We start from the raw sequence: 11,278 nt of genomic DNA, 5'->3' as shown, positions 1-11,278 counted from the left end.
AAGATGAGTTAGAATCATTAAAATGAAGAATTTTATTCAAGGATTTAGTAATCCGTAAAGAGGGATGTCCAAGGCATAAATGCCATTTGTGTACATCATTACAAGAAACAGAATTACAAGTAGCGTTATTTTCTTGTTGAACAAAGAAAATTTATCCAATGAAATTAGCAATCCCAATCAGTAGATTCCAACTCGTATCCTGAATAGAATAACTCGAATGTGAGAATAAAAAAGAATATTTTGGATCTTGGAGAATAGAGGTGATCGATAAAAGATTAAACTAAAAATCAGGTACAAAAAGCACATTAGTTAAACAAAAATTACCACTAATGTGAACAATACCAGATCTAGTAATAGGGATTTTTATGCCATTAGGTAAAGTAATATGTGAGGCACTAGGAATAGTATCAAAAGAACTAAAACAAGATTTACCAAAGAAAACATGGACGGTAGCCCCACTATCAACAATCCAAAGTTTATTTGAGAAAGATACAGATTTACCAGTTAGGTTAGATGCCAATGGAGTGTTGACATCAATGATGGATTGAGACTATTCAACATGGTTAATCTGTTGAGTGAGTTGTGAAATCATTTCTTGCAGCGAGGCAAGCTTATCCGAAACGGAGTGAGAAGTGGAAGCTTGGTTGGCGGCCGACCCTTTGACTTGGGAACCCCGATCTGAAAAGGAGCGCTGTCAAGATTTAGATTTGCGCTTGTCAAAATAACAAGGAGGAAAACCATGGAGAACATAGCATTTCTCCTTTAAGTGTCCTGGTTTCTGGCAGTGAGTACAAAAAGGTCGCATTTTCTTATTGCGAGGGGGATTTGATGAATGAGATGAAGTGGCAGCAACAAGATTCGGAAGGAGACAGAGTTTCCTTTGTTGCTCATGCTGAATGATGGTGGAGAACACCTTCTGTAACACCCTAATCTATAGGGACGCCACGTGTGTGATTTTATAAACTCGTTTAATACTAACAGAATAATTAATTATTAAAAACTATGATAACATTAAAAACTTGACTAAAATAAAGCACTAAAAATGGACATTATAACGCCATAAAAAGCGTGCTTCCAGGGATCCCTGTTATAAAAAGTTTTGCGAAAGAAATATATACGAAAACCATTTAAACACAAAATCAAAATACACAAAAGATACAACCAGCCCAAAACAATTCTTGGCAACTTGACACGCAGGTCGGTGAGATCAATATGTACATTGCTGGAGAACACTATCACCTCATGGTTGATCTAACTTTTCTTTGTCTTTACCTGCACCACATAGCACCTGTGAGTCACAAGGACTCAGCAAGAAAAACAATAATAACAATCATATAGTTTATTATTCGAATATTGTCATTATACACAGTAAGAATCAAACCATCACATATTGTTCATAAGATGAAATCTAAATCACTACCGGCATTTGCCACGAATAAGCATCAGTGTACATATATTTGGTAATACAAAACCATTATACCAATAATAGAATTCATATTCATTTAATCATATAAATAATATATATGTTACCTCGTAAAGTAACCATCTTCATAACATCATGTTGACTAATCAGGAAAGTCGATGCTTTAATTTGATAATCCTGTATTGCATTGCCTAATCAGGCAAGCCCGTGCCATAGTCTGGCACCCATTTATCGCATAACTCCACCACCTAATCAGGTGAACCGATGTCAAAAACCTGCACCCATATATCATATAATTGTATCACCTAATCAGGCGAGCCCGTGCCATAATCTGGAACCAATATCGCATCGTCTAATCAGACGAGCCCGTACCTACACCCGGTACTTATCATATGGCACTGACGCCCGAACCTACGCCTAATACGTCGCCAGAAAAATCGCATCACCTAATCAGGTGAGCTTGTACCTACGCTCAGTACTCATCATATATCATTGATGCCCGTACTTACGCCCAGTACGTCCCCAGGAAAATTGCATCACCAAATTAGGTGAGCTCGTACCTACGCTCGGTACTCATCATATACCACTGACGCCCGTACTTACGCCCAGTACTTCACCACGAAAATTACACCACCTAATCAGGTGAGGCCATATATCACATGCATAATAACATCCCATTATCAATATTTAACAAATCAGTCTTTTCATTATATAACAATATTAACTATATCTCAATATTAATCAATTCATAACAATACTAATTATATTACATACAACATACTATGCCGTACAATATACTTTTCTTACCTTTAATCCAGGTTTATACATTTCAGCCAACTCAAGTGGAGAACTATCCCCAATAATCTCGGTCGTATGTCACAACAATGATAAACAAAGAAGTGTTTATCCCAAAACACTACTTAATATTCACATAAGACAATCTACGGTTTTCTACCAAATCCCGCGGTATAAATACACTACAGCAAAACTTATATTTTTGCTCTAAAACATAAAATGTATTGTAGAGCTCGTTGCAAGCTTCAAAATAGTAGATAGAATGTCTAAAATAGACACCCGAGTAAAATATTATGGCAAAAATACGATTTTTGCTCTCTTAGGAATTTCTAAAAACTATGAAACTCGAAAATCTCAATTTTCCCACTCACCGAAACACTACCAAAACTTATCCAACTCACTCTAAACTTCACAGGGCACATATATACCATAAATAATACCATCCTTACGTAATAGAAATTAAAATCGAGCCCTTAAATGAAAAACGCCATTAACGTTCGGACTAAGCTTTAAAAAGTTCAAAATTCGATTTTTAACTCAAAATCACCTCAAATTCAACAAGTAAACATCGATACTAGTCCCATAGATACCAAAGAACAATTCTTTGAAGTCAGACTCTCCATAACTATTCTAATTCACGAAAACCCTATATAAAACAAATCGTTTTTAGCTTAAAACGTAATTAAACCATACCTTAAGCTTTCCTTCTTCAAGGATTTACTATCCCGCTACTACCAGAGCTTAGATCTCTAAATTTTGAGTTGAAAATAAAAAAAAATAGATATAGAAGAATAAGGTTTTATTAAAAGAGGGAGAATGAGGGTTCGTTCGTACTGCTTCATTCATATTTGCTGTAACATATATATATATTAAGTAAGTTACGATAACTTTTATATTTATATATATATAAAATAATATAATAATAATAATATTAATATTAATAAAAATTTTATTATTAATAATTATTATTATTATTTCTAAGCTATTAAGAAATCTCTATTTTTAGGGTATTTAGCCAACTTCAAGTATCCTAAAATACCCCGGTATTTTTAAAATCAACTTATCTCAATAATCTCATCAATATTTTTAACTAAAACCGTTGTGGCATTTTTGGCCTCCAATCGGTTCTCCAGGGTCGTCGAACATGAAAATATTTTTATTTCATGAATAACTCATATTATATACACGTATTTCAATTAAATCTCTGTAATTAACAAATTACGCTTATTTATCCACTTATCAGATCTTCAAGGTCGCTGGACCTAAAAATATTTTTATTCCACATATAGCTAATATTATATTCCCACATGCTATATAAATCTTCGTAATTTATAAATTACGGTTATTTACTCACTTATAGCAAAATTTAAATTTTATGCTGAAATAGATTAGTAGGATCATAATCCCACTTATTACTTGATTAACTCATAATGTAAATATAAACCTTAATTATTCACCATTAGACTTATCGGGATATTACAACCATCCCCTCCTTATAAAATTTCGTCCTCAAAATTTATTTAAACAATTAGGGATATTACCCCCATATTTATGATTCTAACTGTCAAATTGCTGTTTCTATCTTCCTGTTTTTCTACAACACTTTCTTAACTAGTGGAATTATCTCATTTCATAGTATTTCCTTTTCTAGTCCGAAAACCTGGACAAGATGATTTTTTTCCATATAATAAATTTGCCTGAACTTTAACATCGTCACATCTCTAAAAATGGATCGAGTCTGATACATATTTTTTCAGCATGGAGACATGAAACACGTTATATACTCCGGACAACGCAGGAGTTAAGGCTAGCTGATAGGCTACCTAGCATATTTATCTCAGTAAATAGGTATCAAATATTTCTCTCGTACCACCCTTATTTAAGTACCTAACTAATTGTACATTTAATTATAACTTTTAGATAAACACTTTGTCAAAGGAAGAGATTATTCTAAGATAATCTAACCTTTATCAAATATACTAATGACATGTTTCTAATATTCCATTGATATTCTGAGGTTACCCACCTTTCAAGAATAAAACATCATACTATTTTTGCTTTAATCTCCATGGTTCTCACTAACATTCTTTAATTCTTAACATCATAGCCAAAGATATCAATCTTGGACTTTCACAAGATTAGATTATTCCTTCTTAGGAATTCCATATCCTTATTTATTGTATAAATTAATTATCTATACTGATAGATAGCATATTAACTCAGTATATCCAATCGTTACTACTCGGTCAAAATCATAAGACCTCACAATACATAATTCATAATTATGTCTTTCCATTCCTTATATGGGACCTCCTAAGCTGACCTACTGACTTAGTTTAATAACAAGTTAAGTATTCATTTATGATAGGTTTTAATTTAGAGCATTTCTTATTTCCACCCACTAACATAAACTCATCTTGATACCTTGTAAATCTTTACTTGTTAACACATTCTTTCCTCTTAGAAATCTCTAGAACGACTACTAACACTACTACAAAAAGTACTTTTTGCATCGGTCAACGCGTCTTTCCAAAATGGTTGACTGAGGTAAAAAATAAGGGGAGATTTTATGCTTCAGTGTGTGATTGAAGCTAAAACATAACAATTAGCATCGGGTCGTACCCCGACGCAAAAATTATAACCGAGGTAAAATGTGACAATTTAAAAAATTGTCTTTTGCATTTTGCATCAGTGCAAAATTGAAGCCAATCTCTTTTGCTTCGGTTTGAAATTGAGGTTAATATATTTGCCACGGTTGTGCACCGAAGCAAATAGGATAATGCCTTTGTAAAACTCAAATTTTACAAACTATTATTTCATTATTTCACTCATTGTCCCCCCATTCAAAACCCTAGCAGACCCATTTCGAAACCCAGCCGCGCCTCTGCCCACGTCTGTCTGCCCCCACCGTTGGTTCCCAAACTCTGGTAAGCACCTTGGCCGCCACCGTATGCTAATTTGTTCTTTTTTTGGTTTATATGATTTATCCCTAATTTGTATGCTTTCTTCCTCATTTCCATTTCCCACTTCAATGCACCATAGCCAAACAACCAAACTCTCATCTTCTCTCTTCGTAGATCGAGCAGATATGTTGTGGGCAGTGACGAAACAAGTGGCTCAGGAATTTTACGGCTTCCCTTCAAATCCCACTTTCCCTTTTTCTCTTGTATTTTCACGATAACCTCTTCACTCTTGCCAGACCTTAAAATCAGAGCAGGTCTTGTGATTTTCTTAAAAATCTCAAATCATCTTCAGCCATTCTCAGTTAGAGACATCACTCTCTATCGTGCATGAGACCCTTATTTAAGGTTTAGCTTCTTGATTTAATTTTGAGTGTTTTAATCTCTATTTTCTTGATTTTGTTAATGGTTATTTCCCAAATTGATGTTTATATCTGTATATGTATATATACAAAACTAGGTTTTTCTATCTATGTCTTTGACTATCTCTCTCTTGTTTTCTACATAGGTGTCTTGAGTAGAGAAAAATGGATAAAGTGATTGTTAAGGGTTCTTTCCAAATTAAGAAGGAATAGTCTTACTTTGCACTGTAACTCCCTTCCCGTAAATGTTTTTGTGTTATGCTTTTATAATTTAGTAAATTCTTTGTGTTATGCTTTTATATTTTAGTAAATTCAGTTCATGAGAAATTTGCAACATTTTTTTACAGAAGTTTGAAGCTTATCATTCAAATGGTAATGTAGTTTCTGGAGATAAATCTAAGGAGGTATAATTCGTTAATTTCTGCCATCCTCTTACACATGAATAAGCTTTACTCTCATTTGTAACAATATCTCCTCGATAGATATCCTTAGTTTGGTTCCAACAGATAATAAAATTTATGATACTTCAATTCTAAGTTCCTTCTGTGCTCACTACTGATTCTTATCAATCTCAATAGATTTTGGTTAAAGATATCTGGGTATTTGAGAAATCCCTCTTTCATCCTGGTTCTTATTGGCATCTTTGGAGTCGGATATCGCTCTAAGCAAGCTGTTCTGACATGCTGATGACAAATAAAGTCTTATACCCAATTTTGTAAGCTGCAGATAATAATAAACTTTCTTATGATTCATTCACTTGGCTATATTATTTATAGCACTGAAGAAATCATCCCTCTCTTATTTCTCTGTTTTTGTTTTACTTTCCATTTCTGCTATTACTTTTTCACTGCCAATTGAGTTTTTATGGGTTTGTTTATGGTGTTTGTTTACAGATTTTGGTATTTTCTATACTTAATTCTGTGACAAAAAAGAAAAAAATGGATGGAGAAGAGTATGGAGATTATAAGAAATTCATATTTATCTTCTGCTACTTTGCACAATAAGAGGTTGTTTTTTCTTTTTTGCCTATTTATTATATAACAATGTCATTTCTGAAGAGAATAAAAAAGAATTAATCTGTCTTTATTTCTTATTCTTTTTTAATGTATGTATATATGTATAGTTCACATGCATTCCTTGTTGATGATGTTGTCATCCCAAATGAAGACTCTGTTTTAGATATATTGATTCGGGAAAATGCTTGTTTCTGCCCTCGTGACCTCAGTGGGAATACACTTTGGTCTGTGTATCATATTTTTCACTTTGTACTCTATATTGAGCAAACAACCCAACAATTATGAAGTTTATGTGCCTCGTTTGATGGCCTAAGGGAAATCTAAAAGGAGAGGTAATTTTAACTTGGAAAGGCTTATACCTTCTACTGGTTTGTTGAAAAGTGCTTATATGCTCTCTGAAGAGGAATTGTTGTCGTCCTCGGGTTTGGATGCTGTCGTTTTTATGCATGTTATTACCTTCCCGTACTTTAGTTGAAGTGTTTGTTGTTCTTGTTGGAATTTATTTCACCAAGATCTTAGATCTACTCACAAGTATGTTTATTAACACCCTAAATATGAACTTTCTGAAACGATGAAATTAAACACATATAAAGTTAAAGAAACCTTACATTGGGTGCAGCGGAATGAAATGACTCCTTCCGTTCAGATCTCTAACCCTTGTATCCTTTCTGTAGGAGAGTATTATCAAGATCTGAACCTGAATCTCTTTCTCTGAATCCTTGATGCTGAAACTCCTTTGCTGATGATCTTTCTTCACGATCTTCCTCACTATGATTGAGGTATTGCTTGCTGTGTGTGGGCACTACTCTAATCACTAAGGTAATTTCGAAATATGAAGGAAGAAGAGAGAGAGAGGATGGCGGCCAAGGAAGAGAGAGAAGGCTCAGGTTTTTCTGATTCAGAAGTGTAATTTTCCTGAAGCCTTCACTATCTATTTATAGCATTCCACTAGGGTTAGGTTTGAATTATTTGGCATTAAAATAATGAAAATATCAGTTTAAAAAGCCTACAAAAGTGACCGGCCATGGCTTAGTGGATTTGGGCCTTGCTTTTTGCAATTTTGCAATTTTAACACTTTTGTATCTGATTTTCTCAAAAATGCTGATTTTCTAATTCAACCATTTAAATGCCAATTCTAATTATTTAATAACTATAAATAATTATTAAATAATATTGTCATTTATCATATTTATTAATTGAACCATACAAAGTATCATAATTAACAAATATGCCCCTATTAACTCTTTTTTTACAATTTCGCCCTTACTTAGTGAAAAATTCACAAATAGACATAGTCTAATTTGAGAATTATAATTGATTAATCAAAACCAATTACATGAGTCTTACAAGCAATATTATCTCAACTAGTGGGGGGACCATGGGTCTATATAACCGAGCTTCCAATAAGTAGATCAAGAATTTAGCACTAAAATTCACTAACTTATTAATTCTTCGTTGAATCCACGCATAGAACTTAGAATTGCACTCTCAGTATATAGAATGCTCTATATGTTCCACCATATAGACGCATCATTAGTTATCCATTGTTATAATCCTAATGTGATCAATGATCCTCTATATGAATGATCTACACTGTAAAGGGATTAGATTACCGTAACACCCTACTATGTATTTTATCCTTAAAACACTTGACCCCGTATAAATGATATTTCAGCTTATGTGAAATGAGTACTCCACCATTTATGTTCGTTTGGTCAAGCTCGAAGGAGATCATCCTTTGCTTACTATTCGCCAGATAGAAGCTATAGATTCCATTATGATAGCGCTCCCACTCAATTGCACTACCGTGTTCCCAAAATGTACGTATCACCCTGACCTAAAAGTACGCTTAACTAACAAATCAAAGAACACGAATAGCCTTTCAAGATTGAGCCTAATCATAACAGGATTAAGAACTTTTGATCTAGGATAAACTAGGCGATATTGACTTGAATAGATATTACGGTAAGTTTAATTAAATCTAAGTCAAAGTTCAATATCGGTCCCTTCCGATGCATACTCCATGCATCCAACCTGAGCTTTACTTTAACCAATGTTCTAGAAAGAACATAGCATTTCTCCAAATGCAAGTAAACTCTTGTTGTAGATTATCATATCAGTAAAACCCTTTGTCTGATAAATCTAGGAAACTTTATTCACATAGTCATGTTTACTTTCCAATGTGATGACAGCACAATAAACACGATCAAGTATGTGAAAAGGGTTTAAGATGAATTTATAAATCAAATAGACAAGCAATTGATAAAGTGAACCAAAACATACACAAATGAATGAAAAATACTTCTGTTTCTTTATTGATGTTGAATAAAATAGATTACATTGAAATGGAGTTTTATTTAGGGCATAAAACCTAACAAACTCCCACTTGCACTAATATAAAACTAATTAGTACGTATCAATTAATCCTAAATTCTGACGGTGCTTTTCAAAGGCTGTCACGGCCAGGACTTTGGTAAATGGATCAGCTAGGTTGTCCTTTGTGTCAACTTTCTCAACTAGTACATCCCCTCTTGCCACATATTCTCTGATAATGTGATACTTCCTTTCAATGTGTTTGCTTCTCTTGTGGCTTCGAGGTTCTTTACTGTTTGTTATTGCTCCATTGTTATCACAAAGTAAGACCAGAGGCTTTTCCATTCCAGGAACGACACCTATACTGGTGAAGAACTTTCTTAGCCAGACAAGTTCTTTAGCAGCTTCGGCTGCAACTATGTATTCAGCTTCCATAGTTGAGTGCGATATCGCGGTTTGTTTAGCACTTCTCCAAACCACTGCTCCACCCCCAAGTGTAAACACCATCCCAGGTGTAGATTTCTTGTCTTCAAGACTTGCCTGGAAATCTGAATCAGTGTAGCCTATGGGATTTAAAGCACCACCCTTGTAGACTAACACAAGATTTCTTGTACTCTTCAAGTATTTCAGAATATACTTAACTGCATTCCAATGTTCATGTCCTGGATTAGACTGATACCTGCTCACGATTCCAACAGCATAACAGATGTCAGGTCTACTGCATAACATTGCATACATTAGACTTCCAACTGCAGAGGCGTAGGGAATTTTCGCCATGTCCTCTATCTCTTGAGGATCAGTCGGAGACTGTTCCTTAGATAGACGAATACCATATCTAGAAGGCATGTTTGCCCCATTGGTGTTGTTCATGGAGAATCTCTCTAAGACTTTGTCTATGTAGGTTGTTTGAGAGAGAGCAAGAGATCTGTTCTTCCGGTTTCTGATAATCTGAATACCAAGAACATAGGCTGCTTCACCCAAATCTTTCATATCGAATTGAGTGTTAAGCCATTCCTTGATGTGAGTCATTTTCTTGACATTGTTTCCAATAATCAAAATGTCATCAACATAAAGGACCAGGAATACTACTATTTGGTCTTCCTTGAGTTGGTAAACACAAGGTTCATCTTCATTCTGAAGAAAGCCATAGGTCTTGATGATTTCATCAAACCTTTTGTTCCATGAGCGAGAAGCTTGCTTAAGTCCATAGATAGACCTGTTTAATTTGCAAACTTTCTTTTCCTGCCCATGAAGAACATAACCTTCTGGTTGCTCCATATAGATGGTTTCTTCAAGTACCCCATTAAGGAAGGCAGTCTTGACATCCATTTGCCAGATTTCATAATCGAAAGTAGCAGCTATGGAGAGAAGAATTCGGATGGATTTGAGCATGGCAACAGGAATAAAAGTTTCCTCATAGTCCACGCCTTCTCTTTGGGTATAACCCTTGGCTACAAGTCTAACTTTAAAAGTTTCGACTTCGCCTCCAGCTCCTCTTTTCTTCTTGTAAACCCACTTGCATCCTATCGGATGATAGTCGTCAGGTGCGTCTACATATTCCCAGACTTTGTTCTTTTTCATGGAATCCATTTCTAAATCCATGTCGGCTGACTATCGTTTTCATTGCGGACTAGCCATTGCCTGTTTATAGGTTAATGGATCGTCTTCAATACCGTCACCTACGACCATATTGATTTCACCATCCAAGCCATAACGAGCTGGTTTTGTTGAAACCCTCCCACTACGACGAGGTGCGGTGATCTTTTGAACAGAAGCTTCAGTAGTAGATTTCTCAGTTGGTTCAACTGAGGGAGTGGGATTGTCCTCTTCACGTGTGGAAGAGAATGGAACATTGGAAGGACTTATATCTGAAAGCATTTCCTCCAACACTACTTTACTTTGTGATTTGAAATTCTTAATATAGTCATCTTCAAGGAAAGTGGCGTTTGTAGAAACAAACACTTTATTATCCTTGCGACTATAAAATAGTCCACCCCTAGTCTCTTTAGAATTACTGACAAACATGCAAACTTCAGTTTGTGACTCAAGTTTGCCGTCTTTCTTTCTTAAGACATGAGCAGGGTACCCCCAGATTCTGTAATGGCGTAAACTAGGTGTACGACCAATCCACAGTTCTAAAGGTGTCTTAGGGATTGATTTAGATGGAACAACATTTAAAATGTCGGTTGCCATCTGAATTGCATATCCCCAGAAGGACGTAGGTAGAGTTGAAAAACTAAGCATGGACCTAACCATTTCCAAAAGCGTGCGATTCCGTCTTTCTGCAACTCCATTTTGCTGTGGAGTGCTAGGGGCGGTTAATTGGGATTCAATTCCAAGTTCAATTTAATGATCTTTGAACTACATATCCATATATTCTCCACCCCTATCAGTTCGCAAGATCTTTAA

General features: G+C 34.9%; 1 long non-coding RNA gene across 1 annotated transcript; it reads left to right on the top strand.

Annotated features, from left to right (window-relative positions):
• Positions 1–5,013: 5,013 nt before the first annotated feature.
• On the top strand, positions 5,014–7,046 carry LOC133035478 (uncharacterized). The gene is made up of 3 exons (XR_009686680.1): positions 5,014–5,526; positions 5,687–5,767; positions 5,888–7,046. It is a non-coding gene; the product is annotated as an uncharacterized LOC133035478 (long non-coding RNA).
• The last annotated feature ends 4,232 nt before the right edge of the window (positions 7,047–11,278 follow it).

The sequence above is a fragment of the Cannabis sativa genome, chromosome 3, assembly GCF_029168945.1.
Source record: "Cannabis sativa cultivar Pink pepper isolate KNU-18-1 chromosome 3, ASM2916894v1, whole genome shotgun sequence".
In the NCBI taxonomy this organism is placed as follows: Eukaryota; Viridiplantae; Streptophyta; class Magnoliopsida; order Rosales; family Cannabaceae; genus Cannabis; species Cannabis sativa.
This window is presented reverse-complemented; position numbering and strand designations above follow the sequence as displayed.